Source organism: Archocentrus centrarchus, unplaced genomic scaffold (assembly GCF_007364275.1).
Source record: "Archocentrus centrarchus isolate MPI-CPG fArcCen1 unplaced genomic scaffold, fArcCen1 scaffold_76_ctg1, whole genome shotgun sequence".
NCBI classification, from domain to species: domain Eukaryota; kingdom Metazoa; phylum Chordata; class Actinopteri; order Cichliformes; family Cichlidae; genus Archocentrus; species Archocentrus centrarchus.
The window spans coordinates 666,438-682,850 of NW_022060289.1; the positions used below are offsets into that span (position 1 = coordinate 666,438).

The 16,413-nt window shown below is 44.2% G+C and overlaps 1 long non-coding RNA gene across 2 annotated transcripts; it reads left to right on the forward strand.

Moving 5' to 3' along the window:
* Nucleotides 1-3,662: 3,662 nt before the first annotated feature.
* Nucleotides 3,663-15,745, forward strand: LOC115777801 (uncharacterized). Of its 2 annotated transcripts, XR_004019691.1 has the most exons (4): nucleotides 3,663-3,826; nucleotides 6,812-6,919; nucleotides 12,525-12,647; nucleotides 12,901-15,745. It is a non-coding gene; the product is annotated as an uncharacterized LOC115777801 (long non-coding RNA). The 2 variants fall into 2 exon arrangements; XR_004019690.1 differs by lacking the exon at nucleotides 6,812-6,919 and having other exon boundaries at nucleotides 3,667-3,826.
* Nucleotides 15,746-16,413: the final 668 nt, after the last annotated feature.

Here is a 16,413-nt window from a genome sequence, read left to right on the forward strand (position 1 = left end):
GCACTGCAGCACCCGAGGTTGGCGCCCTCACCCCCACTGCAGAGGGCGGCCCGCTCCCCCTAGATGCCCATTCACTCAACAATAGACACAAACAGGCGACAGGACATACTGGCCTGGGCATGGAAATGCAGTGCCCAGTCCCCCCCAACCACCCCACCGCGGCCCCATCCCCCACCCCACCCCCCTGCAATGCAGGCACCCCAGGGCCCCAAAAGCGTAGACCGGACATAGACAGGCCAACCCACCCCACCCGGTGGCGCGGCCGGGACAGCAGAGGCCCCCCCGCGCCAGGGGGGACCCACCGGGAGCCGGCGCGGCCCCAGTGTCGGGGCCCCAGACCCCAGCCCCCAAGCCATACAGGGAAGACCAGCCAACCGACCGAGGGCCGGCACCACCCCCCCAAGCACCCCGCCCACACCCCAGGACCGAAGGCAGCATCATCCAAGCCCCCACCACCATCAACCAGGACAGGCACACAGACATCACCAGAAGGTCGCCCCAGGACTCCAGCCTCAGGAGGCTACCAGCTACCTAGGCATCTGGAGTCCTCAGCCATTTCTGCCTGATCACAGCTCCCAGCTGATCACAGCTCGCAGGCAGGTACATTCAAAAGGATTGTTTTTTTTTTTTTTATCTACTTTATCCATATTTAGATTTTCATATTTACTTTTCATATAGGATTTTACTTTTTTTTAGCTTTAACTTGCAAACTAAGATCCTCTCTATGATGATTTTCAATAAAAAAAGAAAATCATATAATATATTTTGCTTTTGATTCTTTAACCACATTTATGACTTCAGTTCTTCTGTGCATGTGCAGTTTGAAAGCAGGCCTCTCAGCTGCTTTGCAGTGTTTTGAATGAAGACGTTTTCTACTTCAGATGCGTTTTTGAATAATCAGAAATTCAAATATTCACTTTTTATTTTATTTCCGTGATTCTTACTTGCTCCCGTAGTGTTCCTGGATTAATCAGCTGATCTAAAGACCCTGCTCTCTCCAGCGCTTTGTGTGTGCGTGCGCGTGCACGACCCCAGAAGGCGGAAACAACCTAAAAAAATCTTAAAACCGTCCTCTGCCTCAACAGCCTGCATAGCAACCGCGGTCCTCCGACTCGTCCGTCTTCTTGCTGCACCGTGGTTCGCACTCTCAGCCAATCACGTCGGCCTCTCCGTGTAACGTCTTGTTTTGGTTACGCTTCCATTAGCTTGCCACCTGCGTGACGTCACAGCAGCGGGTGGTGTGGGGTGGGGGGGAGGACAGGACAAAGAGCAGCAGAGAGCAGTAAGAGGTATCACTCTGATCTGTTTCATGCCACCTCACAGTTAAAGTCCGTTTTTACCTGCACAAATCCTCACCCTGATGAAGCTGTGATGAAGCTGTGATGATCCAAGAGTCCTTCTACCAGGGATGGCAGCAGGCCACATGAAACAGATGGTAACCAACACATTCAGAGTCACTTTGTTATTCCATAAAAAAGTAAATCATTCAAGGATTCTTTATTGTCATTCACATCACATTTGCATGCAGTGGAACAAAATTTTGCCCTCTAAGCTCGGGTCCTCTACCAGAGGCCTGAGAGCTTGAGGGTCCTGCACAGTATCTTAGCTGTTCCCACGACTGCGCTCTTCTAGGCAGAGATGTTGGATGTCGTTCCAGGAATCTGCTGGAGCCGTTCTCCCAGTTCGGGGGTCACTGCCCTGATTGTTCCAGTTACCACAGGGACCACTGTTACCTTCATCTTCCACATCCTCTCTAGCTCTTCTTTGAGCCCTTGGTATTTATCAAGCTTCTCATGTTCTTTCTTCTTGATGTTGCTGCTGGTGGTACATGCTGTGCAGAGGCCTGTCCTTCCATGATGGTTCCTGTTCTTTCTCAGGTTTCTGCTTCCTGATCCATGATCCTTTGTGGCTATCTTCCTGATGTATTCATGGATCTTTGTTGTTTCATCTAGGACAGTGGTTCTGACACTCACTCAGCCTCCTTCCTTCAGCTTAGCGTACAGTCTGAGGGTGCTGGATTTGGGGTGAAACTCTCCATGCATGGTAAGGAGCTTTCTTGTGTGTATATATATATATATATATATATATATATATATATATATATATATATATATATATATATATATATATATATATATATATTTATATATATATACGCTCACATACACACACACACATGTGTGCATATATACACATGTGTGTGTGTACCTTCCAAGATAAACTGAATGAATATAAAAATAAACAGATGAATAAACAGTTTGAGATGTAGTAAAGGTAGTGACACTTGGTGCCACAGCAGTGATGACTGTGCAGTAACAGCAGCATGAGTGTGTGTGCAAGGACTGATGTTGGGAGAGCAGTGCAGCTACACAACTCCAGCAGAGTTCACCAGTCTCACAGCTTCAGGGAAGAAGCTGCTCCTCAGTCTGGTGGTCCTGATCTTGGCCTCCTGAGGAAGTAGAGGTGCTGGTGTGCCTTCCTGACCAGACTGGGAGCATTGTCGCCCCAATTGAGGCGGTGACGTCGTGGATCCTCACAGATTGCAGCCTGTTTGTCAGGAAGTCCAGGACCCAGTTGCAGAGGGAGGAGCTCAGTCCAAGTGTGAACAGTTTGTGCACCAGGTTCTGTGGAACGATGGCGTTGAAGGCTGATGTGAAATCCACAAAGAGCACACAGACACAGGAGTCCTTACACTCCAGGTGGGTGAGGGTGGTGTGAACCACAGAGGAGATGGCAGCCGGTTCTTCCAGAATGCATATTGGTGTGGGTCCACGGTGGAGGAGGTGGAGGAGTTCAAAATGTCAGTCAACACCCCCGAGAGCTGGTCTGCAAGGTCCCTTAGCACCTGCCCAGGGATGTTATCTGGGCCAGCAGCTTTATGAGGATTAATCCTCGCCACCTCTGCTGGGGTCACGGGGCTCTTCTCCAGGTGGTGGGGTGATTCTGATGGTTATGGGGAGGGGGTGGTGGGGTCCTCGAAGCGGGTGTAGAGCCTGTTGAGTGTGTCAGGCAGTGAGGGGCCCCTATGGCATTGTGCATCTCTGGTTATTAGTCTGTGATGCACTCGATGCCCTTCCACATGCTCCGTAGATCCTGGGGGGAGAAGAGTCCCTGGATCTTCTGAGCATATGTGGTTTTTGGCCATCTTTAAATAATAAAATAAAATAACACTCACACTCACACACGAGGCATTGTCCACTCAGAGAAGTGTAGGCACAGTTATTAAAGTGTAAAAATGTCTGTGTTAGACTGCAGAGCAAAGCAGGCAAAGAGGATCAGTGAACTCACAACACACACCAGGACAGCTGAGTGTGAGCACACAATATCCTCAGCACACTTCCACTTGTTGGCATTGTGAGCAGGGTGGTGCTTTAAAACTGTGTGTGCTTTATGTGAGAGGGCTTCATAAAGGATAAAAGAATGAATTTAAAAAGTGTTTTTCTCTGTTAATAATAGTAATTTTGAGCGTCTTTATGGTTGTTTTGCATTTATTGTGCATCATTCTTGTCTGTTTTGTTTCTGTTGTTCATTAGTGCTCATTAACCGTGCAGCAGTGTTTGTATCTGCGGAAACGTGTTTTTCTGTTTTAACAGGCAGTCTGTGGGACTGCTGGAGCCTCTAGTGGACGTTAGAGGAACAGCAGCTTTTGGCGTCTTCGGCCCGGAGGTTTCCGCGCAGTGATCCGTCTTCCTCCGTCGGGATCTCTGCAGCCTTTGCTCCGCCGACACGTCGATCGGGATACTCTGCCTGGAAACACCGCAAACTAATCGGAACCGGCGGCCGACGGAGACGGACGGGTCCCGCAGGCTACGTGGGTGTCGATTAGGTGGGCTAACATTAATTTGTTCTCCCTGAGCGGCTCTCGGAGCTCCGCTCCTGCCTACAGGCGGAGCGATCAGCTGTGAGCATGTTTATGGAGGCTGCAGCACACACTCAGGCCCGCAGCACCAACTCTGCGAGGCCTGAAATACACGAGTTTGGAGGAGGTAATAAATAAATGGGCTCCCTTGTTTTAATAACGAGTGATCCACAGACAGATCACTGACTAGCCTTCAGGGGACAGGCTGAGATCCAGAACAGCTACAGAGAACCTGGTTCTGGTTCTGGTGGAAGTCGCTGTACCTACAGGTGCACAGAAGCTGGAGCACCTTACATGCAGAAAAACGGGGACACAAACCGGAGCCCTGCCCGCAGCTGCACAGCACTTTGTGTTTGTGTGTATTTGGAGTCTCTTTGCAGTCGCTCTGCACGCACTTTTAGTTTCCTGTCTGAGTCACGTTACATAACACGTAAGCACTTTTATAATCATACTGCATTTTCAAAATCCCTTCACTCCAAAAGTTTGAAATCGATAATACCATTCCTTCAAAAACTGACTGCGGGGCCTTGGGGCTCCCTTGTCCATGTGATAATCCCTCTGCCAATCATTGGTGGATTTCTTGCCTTAGTCCCTCCCATAGCCTCTGACATCAGTGGGTCAACTCTGGGCTCAGTCTTTGTGAAAATAAAGGGAACCATCAGCAGAGGTCACAGACAGCCTGCTGTGGGCCTCTAACCAGCATATCCACAACATGTAAAAATACTAAAGTGATGGATTTATTGTACAGGATGGTCCGTGACTGCCGCCGTGCAGTCCTGAGTCAGTGACGGCCGTTCATCAGAGCAGAGGGAGAATAAAGCTGACGCGAGCGCGCTCTGGCTTTAATCGAATCAGTGCTGCAGAGAGGCTGTAATTAATCTGCTGCTGAGAGATTATTTATCTTAATTATTTCCTAGTGGGTGGACCCCGTTTGTGCCAAAAGTCTTTCATTGCTGCAGGAAAAAAAGAGTGAAATGAACTCAGTGTCTGCTTTATGAGGCGGTGGCTGCAGTCTGACCGCGTCCACAGAGACGATCTTTGGGTCAATTTGTGCCACTTTGGTCACTTTGTCATCATTTTATGTGTTTTTAGTCGGTTTGGTTATGTTGTGGTGCTTTTGAATCCGTTTTGTAGGATTTTTGTCTATAAAACATTAATTTTTCTCCCTTTATAGTCATTTTGCTCCTCTGTGATGTTTAGTATCTGTTTCTTATAGTTGTTTGTAGAGATATTTAGTCGTTTTGCATCTCATCATTTTGAGTCTCTTTGTGTTCCTTTTGCACCTGTTTTGTGTCACTTTTTGTGGCTGTTTTGCAGAAATTGTTTCCTGCCTGTTTGCAGGCATTTTGAGTCTTTTAGTCATTTGTGTTTTTTAATCATTTTAAGTCTCTTTGATGTAATTCTGTTTTTAATCTTTTGTGTGTCTTTGCTGTTGGTTAATATCAATTTTTAGACATTTTGTGAATGTTTTGTTTCTGTATTTGGTCATTTTGCCTCTTTGTGGACGTTTTGTGTCTATTTTCCGTCGTTTTCTCTCTTTGTGCTCATTTTGCATTCACTGTTAGTGTGTCTGTAGTTGTTACATTGGAGCTACCTGCCACAGTGTCATGCTGTTGCACGCAGCAGCTGACATGAACCCAGCAGCTGCTTTCTGTGGGTCACATGTAGTTTTGTGCTCAGATGAGAGCCCTCGGGCTTTGGAAAAGCTGAGTTGGTTTGTTGTGAGTGGGGGGGCAGCGGGAGAGTTAAGAAGGCACACAAGTCACAACCAAACAATATCTGAGCGGAGGGGCTATTTTTAGCTTTCTCTGCGGCTGGGATGGGGAGGGAGAGACCACGCTGAATGCTGATGGAGACACTCTGAAGTTCGTCAGTGAAAGACGTGTTGCTGCGATGAATTTGTTCACAACTCGTTTATTGCATTTAACAGGGCGCTCTCTAATTTATAATCCTTTAATGAGAAGAACTTTGGGGTTGCCAGATTATTTATTTAAAAGCCTCATCTTGGATGATCTTTCAGGTCAACCACATGCTCAGTGGCTGATGAGGCTTTCCCAGAAAGTCCTCCTTCTGACTCTTAGAATGACCATAATTAAAGAAACAGGCCTCAGTGTTTCATTCAGTATGACCCAAAAAGATAAATTATTTATTGAGGCCACAGAGGAAGGCTGGTTCTTTGGTAGCAAAAAACCAGATGTGACAACAAGGGGTGGATTTGACTGTGATACTGCACCCTCATTGGTTAATGACTTTTGGTTGATGTCCTTAACCAATGAGTGTGTGGTTCCATACCACAGATAGACCTTCGTTTTGAACCACGGTGTTACCAAGATTTCTTCAGTAGACTCAGTTTCTGACTCAGGATGACCCAGCAGGGAATCGGGTAAGAGAGACTTCTGTACAGCCCACAGGGGTCGCTAAAGCTTCCGGTATAGTTGAGCTGCAACAGTGTTCAGGTGTTATGTGGTAACATCCATGTGAATGCAAGAGGCCAGTGTGGATATGCAAAAAACACAGTGTATGCAGAATAAACAGTGTATGACAAAAACACACAAGTATCCAGTTAAAGAGTCAACACAGAGATGCAGAGAGAGGCACAGCTCTGAGAAAAAGAAACTCGACCGTCAGACTTCTCTAAAGATGCACATACATCAGTATTTGTAGTGTTGGTACAGTCCACCTGACGGTAGATTCAGGTCTGGAGCAAAGGTGAGGCCCATAATCAACTTTTATGTGAAAATGATCACAAGTTACTGTCTTGGGGTCTGGCCAGAAGGCCACAGCCATTACACATTTGTGAGGCAGTTAATTTCTTCTTGTTTCACTGCCGCCCATTTCTTCCACTGGCTTGTTGGCACCATGACAGACAGTGTTTGTCTCTGTGCTGTGAATGAAATCAGTATGAAAGAAGTGTGAAATTATTCAGCAGCATTTTGTTCTTGTTTGTTCCAGAACTGTCCCAGCTGTTCGAGAGCTGGTGGCTCACGCATCTGAGTCTGGACTGTCTGGAGCCGCTCGCTGAGGCTCTGAACAACACTAGTCAACTGACCAATTGAGAAGGTGATTGATTAGTTTAGTCAGTTCTTCTCTAAGACTAGAAGAATTTAATGTATTAAGCATCAGGGCTTTGTGAGGGAATAATCTGTGTTTCCTGACTGGTTGTCAAAAATCTGTTTGGTTGGTGGCAAATTTCAGAGCTAGCCTGTAGTTTATGTGGAGAGCACCCACCTGTCTGCAAACACTTGCCAACTGCTCTCCGAGCAGCAGTCAAACTGAAAAGTGTGACCAGAAATGAACACTTCTCACCTTCAGAGTAAAAGTTGCACCTTTTAAAGTGTATTAGGCACAGTGTTTACTTTGAAGGCAGGCGGTCTACATTCCCTGCTTTGGTTGCATTTTTTCAATTTTCACTACAGTTTGGATAGTAGTTAGAAAGTGTTTGCAGACAAATGGGCATCTTCCAGATAAACTACAGGCAGAGGTGGGAAGTAACGAAGTACAAATACTTCGTTACTGTACTTAAGTAGATTTTTTAGGTATCTGTACTTTACTTGAGTATTTATTTTTCTGAGTACTTTTTACTTTTACTCCCTACATTTTTACACAAGTATCTGTACTTTCTACTTCTTACATTTTCAAAACAGACTCGTTACTTTTTAACGTCAGAGAGAAGTTTGCGTTTCCGGTCAGTGCGCCGTCAGTCATCAAGCGATCTGAGCCTAAACGGAGGAATATTAACATATAAGAGACAATCGTACTGGCGTATCCTCCATCACCGGGGCTTATCGGGTACAAAGGGATTAAATACACAAACCCCTGTAATTAATGTCTCATTTACAGCGCTATAATCAGGGGTCACAGCGGGCCGGACCGAATCCGTAAGTTACGCTCGCAGGACATAAACAGCTTAGCTAGCGCTACTGAAGAGGAGCGAGCATGAAGGGAGTAACGTGTGGCAGGTAAATGCAACGTTTTTAAATGCTCAACAAATATCAGCAAACACACAAAGTGTGTGCAGTTTGTCACACAGTGTGTCTGCTAGCTAAAAGAAGAGCTGCTGCATTTCAGGGAGAGCAAAGAGAGAGAAGTTCACTCAGAGATGGAGAAAGAGGACAGGAGAGGAAGAAGGGAGGCTAGAATTAAAGGTAAGGACTGGAAAATAAACTGAAGTATACTGACTTTGTGTAATTCAAAGATTGTATGAAAATACTGCAGTTTAGTACGTAATAAACAGGTTATCTTGTTGTACTGTATTTACAGTAAAGCTCTGTGTTGGTGCACTTTGTGTTCATGGTCAGAGTTACAGGTTACATCAGTGCAGCAGAGATGAGTTTGAATCAAAGCTGCTGAAGCTGAGATTCATTCACTGAATCCAACATTTATGCAGCCTGTATGCTGTCAGTGTAGGGGATGGAGATCAGCTCAGATAGCTGTGAAATACTGGGTTACATCTTTGTGAGTTCAGTTCATCCACACAGAGCAGTAAACCTCAGAATGGAGGTTTGAATGAAAAGGAAAAAGCCATTGACCGCCCCACTTACTACCGCCTGTACCCTGGAGAAGCCACTCCATGCATTTATGGACTCCCAAAGATCCACAAAGAAGGAGTCCCACTTCGACCCATTATCAGCAGTATAAACTCGGTCACCTACAACATTTCCAAACACCTCGCCACCATCTTATCACCGCTTGTTGGCATCACACCCCACCACATTGAAAACTCTACAGATTTTACTAACAAGGTCCAGAATCTTGTACTGGATCCAGATGAAACCATGGTGTCCTTTGATGTGGTTTCACTTTTCACTTGCATACCCACAACTGAGGCAGTGGAGACCGTCAGAAGACGACTACAGGAAGACGATTCCTTACTGAACAGAACCAGCTTCACCCCAGATCAGATTTGTGCACTTTTAGATCTCTGCCTTACCACAACATATTTTAAATACAATGATGGATTCTACAGACAGAAGCATGGATGTGCCATGGGCTCCCCAGTGTCTCCCATTGTAGCCAACCTTTACATGGAGGAAGTGGAAAGTAAAGCTCTTGGTTCTTTCAAAGGGATGGCACCTAGCCACTGGTACAGATATGTAGATGACACCTGGGTCAAAATCAAAACCCAAGAAGTAGAAGCCTTCACTCGTCACATTAACTCAGTGGATAAATACATACGTTTTACCAGGGAGGACACCAGAGATAACAAGTTACCATTCCTGGACTGTGCGGTGCTTATCGAGGAAGATGGAAGCCTCAACATTGAAGTTTACCGGAAGCCCACACACACAGACCAGTATCTCCTCTTTGACTCCCACCACCCTCTGGAACACAAACTTGGGGTGATCAGGACCCTACAACACCGTGCGGAAAGTGTTCCCTCTAAGGCAGAAGGGAAGCATAAGGAACACACACACATTAAGAAAGCCCTCAAAACATGCGGTTACCCCAACTGGGCCTTCATCAAATCAGCTAAGATGCACAGGAATGAAGGCCAAACACAAACTACAGAGAATAGGAAGGACAAGAGGAACAACATTGTCATCCCATATGTGTCAGGCTTGTCAGAGAAACTCAGAAGAATTTTCTCCAAGCATGACATCTCAGTATACTTCAAACCAAGTCACACCCTAAGACAAAAACTGGTTCATCCCAAGGACAAACCCGCCAAACACAAGATCAGCGATGTAGTGTATGCTGTTCAGTGCAGTGAAGAGTGCTCGGACCTCTACATTGGTGAAACCAAACAGCCTCTTCACAAACGAATGGCACAACATAGAAGAGCCACTTCGACAGGACAAGATTCAGCAGTACATCTGCATCTGAAGGAAAACGGGCACTCTTTTGAGGATGCCAATGTCCACATTTTGGACAGGGAAAACAGATGGTTTGAAAGAGGAGTGAAAGAAGCCATCTATGTCCACTGTGAACAACCATCATTGAACAGAGGAGGTGGATTACGTCACCAACTTTCCCCCGCTTACAGTGCTGTCCTGAGCTCCCTTCCCAGACGTCTCAACCCCCATTCACACCTTTGTTCCAGTGACCTCAATAGGCCACAGGAAACAATGGAGCGGAGTCCTAAGTTGGTTTCAACTGAAACCACTGATTAAATATGACCCACGCCCCCTTCACACCTGGGCACATGTGTTCAAGCACATGATCAATAGAGGGTCATAACCACCTCCAGGGGACTACGCCCACAGGGGTTTAAATACCTGGGTCTCTCCACCATTTGGTTGAGAACTGAAGAAGCCTTTCGGATGAGAGGTGAAACGTCTTCAAGAAACAAAAAGAAGTCCAGTCGCCTTTTTCAAGCTCCAGAGACTAAACCTCAGAGCAGCAGCAGCAGGTCAGCTGATCACAGCCTGCACACCAACATCATTTACTGGAGCTCACAATAGAAAGCTGTGATTCTTCTCCCCATGCAGAGCCACTACAGCTGATCTTAGGGTTCCTCCACCTGCTGAATCCCACTGTAACCCCTGAGTATCCTCATGTTTGTGTTTAGGTGGAGACACAGTCACCCTCTACTATGGAGGACACAGAGAACAGAGCTGTGTTTAAATTCCCTTTCACAGTTTGTTATTCAAGCTGAGTACATTCATTAGAATTAAAATTTAGATTGGAATAACGTTTGTGTTCTCATGTATTATTTTATATTTTTACAATAATATATAATAAGGTTCAGTTAGCTTTACACAAAAATAGCAGTCCTCCAAAGAGCTACTTTTACTTTCTTACTTTGAGTAAATTTCAGAGCCTGTACTTTTTTACTTTTACTTAAGTAAAGAAGTTGAACCAGTACTTTGACTTTTACCAAAGTATTTTTTAACACAAGTACTTGTACTTCTACTTAAGTACAGAATGTCAGTACTTTTGCCACCTCTGACTACAGGTGACCAACTACAGGTGACCCCAGCAATCTGCTAGTAACCAAAGCAATCAGAAGGAGGTTTTTGGTGCAGCGCTATCAACCACTTACCAACCAGTTGAGGAATACATAAAGACAAACATCCAAACACTACTGTAGCTTCACAGGATTTTTCTACTAACATCATTAGCAGACAGGCTAAGGTGTAGCCAGCTAACCCTGCATTTTATGTGAGCAGGCAAACTGTTGTTAGCTAACAGAAAGAAGCTCGTCTAGCCCAAACTTGAATCTGTCCTTCAGGGAGAACCACGAAGGAACTCAGAGCCGTCTGAATGGAGGATTATTTGTTTTCTGGGATCAAATAATCCCTGAGCTGTTAATGCTAAAGCTAGTGCGCCAGCTGACACTGGCAAACTGTGAGCAATGCCATGTAGCAAAATAGATCACATGATTTATTCAAACGCTCCAAACACGATTAACTCGTGTTTAGCTGATCACGGTTCATGTTCTCCAGGTTTACCTGATGGTGGCAGCATTTTCTTACTTTTCCACCTCATAAAGCCAGACACATTGACACAGACATGTTTTACTGGAAACATGATGCTGGGCTTCAGACATTGAAAATCCCTCCTGGATATATGTAATTCCCAGCATGCGTTACACATGGCCAGGAAAGCTTTCACAGCTCGCAGCGATCGTGTTAAGCAGAGTAAGCTGATCCCTTGAGCTGCGTGCACTGAACTGATTGTGTTGGGTCTGATTGGATTGGTGTCCTGGACGGGATTAGGGATGTCCGAGCTGATAACCAGGAGCGGCGGTGATGTCTATCGTCCTCTTCCTCTCTATCAAGGCCTTTCTATCTCTGTCCTCTTCCCATCTCATTTCACCCTCCACTACACACCCTCCACTGTCTTCTTCTTAGATAGAATTGATGGTTAACATATGCCTTTGACTTCTCTTCAGTTTGACTTTTTCACCCTGTGGTTTGTTTCAACCTTGAATATTTTCAATTAATCAAACTCAATTAAATTCAGTTTCATTTAAATAGTTCAAATTCACAACTGAAGGCACTTTATTGTAAGATAACGATCCTGTGGTCATTACAGTTATCATCCTGGTTCTGTCCCTGCATTGGTGTCTTGGTAGTTTTGGTTGTCCAGTTATTGAGACCTATAAAGTCTGCATTAGGAGGCTGAGGGATGGTGGTGGCATGAGGTTATCAACCAGGAGACTGTAATTTGAGTCCCATTAGGACCTTTGTGTTGGGGTGGCTGTAGCTCAGTAGGTAGAGCAGGTCACCTACTGATCGGAAGGTCAGCGGTTCGAATCCTGGCTACTCGGGGCTACATGCCCATGTATCCTTGGGCAAGATACTTAACCCCAAGTTGCTCTCCGACCGTTCTGTCGGAGTATGAATGCGTGTGAATGCTAGGTAATTAAAAGCACTTAGCTTCGTAAAAATGGAAGTGCTTGTATGAATGGGAGTGCATGGGTGAATGCAAACAGGTTGTATAAGCGCTTTGAGTGCTCATACTGAGTAGAAAAGCGCTATATAAGAACTAGTCCATTTACCATTTATTTTTTTCTCTTCCACCTGTTGGTTAGACTCAGGCATTAAAAACTACCTGGTCAGGTTTAGGTTTAGGTTTACCATCTTCTCACCCACCCCTGACAGAAACCAAATAATCTTATTTGTTTTTTTCCCTCCCATTAGTGTTTGACTGCATCATTTAACTCGTTTTTATTTATTCCTGCAATATTGGTACATCTACCTGTACCTGTGTTTTTCCTCAGGTGGGACTCTTTGATGACTGAAGATGGGAAATGATCAGAGCCATGAGAGGAAGGCTGAGGAGACAGAAGAGGAAACCAAAAACCAGGAGGAGTCTGACCAAACCAAACACTCAGCTTCTGAAGGTGAACGTTCACATTCATGATGGAAGTCTGAGGCCTAAGGACGATGATTTGATGCCTTTTTGTTCCCCCATGTTCACAGCGAGTCAGAATCTGGTATATTTCTAGTAACTGCTGACCTGTATTCATGCTGAAAACGGTTTCCTTTCAGAGGAGGTCATATTCAGATTTTCTTTGCATAGAGGTAAATTGGAGAAGAAGTAAAATGTCACAGCTCGCTGAAATATCATTTTAGAAATGTGTTCATCGTTCACAGAGACACCAGGAGAGCTGCCCCAGTGCAAGATGGGAAACAGGAGGGTGGACAACATGTGTTTCATGATCTCGTGCACTAACTGGTACTAAACTGGTCCTGGGATTGGGTTGATGATGGAACAGAAGCAAACTGTGGACGACTTGTTCCCCTGCTGCTCTGAGGAGAACCTGGTGCAGAAATGTTTCCTGCAGTGCCGAGACAAACGTCACTTTCCTCAAATTCAAAAGAAAGACGAAGGCACGAGAAAGGAGTTCAAACAATGGGTCACAAGATTCATGGACTGCGTGTGAGAGACATGGATTTCTTGTTATGCCAATAAAGACTGAGCAAAAGTAAAAAAAAAGTGTTACCCATCATGCTTTGTGGGTTAGGACATCTGTGTTAAATTGATCAAAGTGAAGAGAGCTAAATGCTTTCATCGGAAATTAATTTTTTTACTGATGTTAATCGAACGCCGGGGATGTCTCTTGGTATTATTTGGGAGTCATTAAAGGCCAGTTTGAGGGGTCAAACCATCTCTTACTGTGCAAATAAAAAGAAGAAAAACATGGAACGGCTAACACAACTGACAGATGAGATTTTACAGTTAGACAGAGAATACAGCCGCTCTGGTTCACAAGACCTACTGAAGAAACGTCTGTTTCTCTAAACTGAATTTAATATTTTGTCTACCCAGCAGGTGGAGTATTTAATATCCAAATCTAGGTATGGTCACTACGAACATGGTGAAAAGGCTGGGCGATTACTTGCTCAACAGTTACGGCAGCGTTCAGCTGGTCAGTATATTTCTGCAATAAATGATGACCAAGGTGTAAAACGCTGTGATAATGCTGGAATTAATTTATGTTTCAGTAAATTTTACCAATCACTGTATACATCTGAGGCATCATTTAACCCAGCCGAGCTAGAGGATTCTTTTTTTTAAGAATGTTAAAATCCCATCAGTAAGTTCAGACCTGTTTAATGAACTGGAGAAAGATCTTTCTCTAGAGGAGATAAACTCTGCAATTAAAGATATGCAAAATGGAAAGTCTTCAGGCCCGGATGGCTTCCCGATTGAATTTTTAAAGAAATTTTCTGATCTGCTTTCTCCTCTATTATTATCAGTTTTTGAAGAATCATTGAGCATGCAATCATTACCACTGTCTATGCGTCAAGCTGTAATTTCTTTCCTATTAAAGAGGGAGAAAGATCCCTTAAACTGCAGTTCATATCGCCCGGTTTCACTATTGAATTCAGACTCAAAAATCCTTAGTAAAGTGTTGGCGAAGCGACTTGAACAGGTTATGCCCACAATTGCTTCATCTGACCAGACAGGATTAGTTAAATCCTGTCTTTATCAGGTGGCTGTTTAATGTGTTATATACTGCCACCCCGCCTGGCCATAACTGTGATGAGGTCATACTTTCGTTAGATGCTGAGAAAGTGTTTGGCCGGGTGGAGTGGAATTGACTTTTTAAGACTTTAGAGACTTTTAATTTTGGTCCTAAATTTATATCATGGGTGAAGTTGATATATACTTTGCCAATAGTGGCTGTACGCACTAATTGCAATTTATCCAGCTATTTTGAATTGACGTGGTACGAGGCAGGGGTGCCCACTTTCCCCACTTTTATTCGCACTTGCGATTGAACCGCTTGCTGTAGCGTTGTGGCAAAGTCAGGTGATTAAAGGTATAATTCGGTTCAGCACTGAACATAAAGTTTCATTATATGCTGACAATGCGCTTGTGTATATTTCAGACTCTTCTTCTAGTCTTCCTGAGTTACTTATTTTACTTCAAAAATTTGGGAGAATATCTGGTTATAAGATTAATCTTCAAAAAAGCGAGCTGATGCCTGTGACATCTATAGAAGGGAAGCCTATGGGCACTGTTCCTTTTAAAATTAGTTCTAAAAAATTTAAATATCTAGGTTTCTGGATAACTTGATCCTATAAGGTCCTTTATAAGGTGAATTATCTACCACTATTGGTGAATCTTAGGCAGGACATTGCTAGGTGGGAATCCCTACCTCTCTCCTTTGCATTCAATCAAAATGACTATACTGCCTAAATTTCTTTATCTATTTCAGAGTTCCTTACTAAGTCTTTCTTTTCTAATTTGGACAGCGAATTATCAGCATTTGTTTGGAATAAAAAGCATCCACGGATTGGGAGGAAGATGCTGCAATTACCTCATAGTCTTGGAGGCATGTCATCCCCTAACTTCATGTACTATTATTGGGCGGCTAACATTAGAACCATATTATATTGGTTAAAAAAGGAAACTCCTGTTACAAGTTGGGTGGCCTTGGAAAGAGGCTCAATTGTATCTAGTTCTGTCTCTGCTTTACTCTGCTCCAAGTTACCTTTTAATCAACCAGTCTCAACATATACTTCTAATCCAGTGGTAATTGACACAGTAAAAATCTGGAATCAGTGTAGAAGATCATTCAGAAGTACAGAGTTATTATTGGCAGCCCCTGTGTCAAATACTCACGTTTATTCCTTCATTAACAGATTCAGCTTTTAATACCTGGGCTCTAATAGGAATACATTTATTATATGATCTATATGTAGATAATAGGTTTGCTTCATTTGAACAGTTGGTACAGAAATTTGACATTAATAAATCATAGTTTTTCAGATATTTGCAATTGAGACATTTTGTAATGTCCAACTCTGAGTGCTTTCCTCTACGCCCTTCTACCTCTGTTGTTGAAAAGATTCTGGAGTGTAAGTCTGACACAAAACGATCCATGAGTACAGTTTATACACTGCTTAATTCATACCATGATACCAATTTGGATTCTCTGAAATACAGGTGGGAGATGGAGGAATCCATATCAGATTCAGACTGGCAAAAGGTTATTCAAAGTATTTATTCTTCCTCAATTTGTCTAAGGTGTGCAATAGTTCAATTCAAGGTAGTACATCGTCTACATTGGTCTAAAGATAAATTGTACAAGTTTAAAAAGGACTTGGATCCGACATGTGATCCCTGTAAACTGACTCCAGCCACACTTTTACATACATTCTGGACTTGTCCAAAATGTATGTAAAGCAAGATGTGAAGCAAGATGGCGGCGCGCACAGACGCAGCGGCTCATGGCTCTTCCTTTCGGTGCCCTTTTTTGTACTTTTTGTATTTCATATTTGTTAGTTTTGGTGCATTTGTCTCCGCAAACAACTGCTACACACGCCAGGATCTTGTGGACATTGGCTACCGGCACAAGATATCAGTATTGAGTGATTTTCACTACACTCATAACATCCCAGACGACATAGCGAGACCGCCGGGTGCTCCGTGGATTGTTATCGGGTCTGGAAGGCGCCGCCGACAGCGGAGGGAGAGGAAGCAGAAGCGGGGCTGCAGGTCCGGCTTCATGCTGAAGCTGAAACGCCAACCACACAGGCCTCCTCTGCCGAGCCTGTATCTCTCCAACGCCAGGTCCATGGTAAATCATTTTTACCACTCATATTTTTATTATTTTATTATTTATTGTCTGAGGCACCTAAAAGGAATGCATTTTA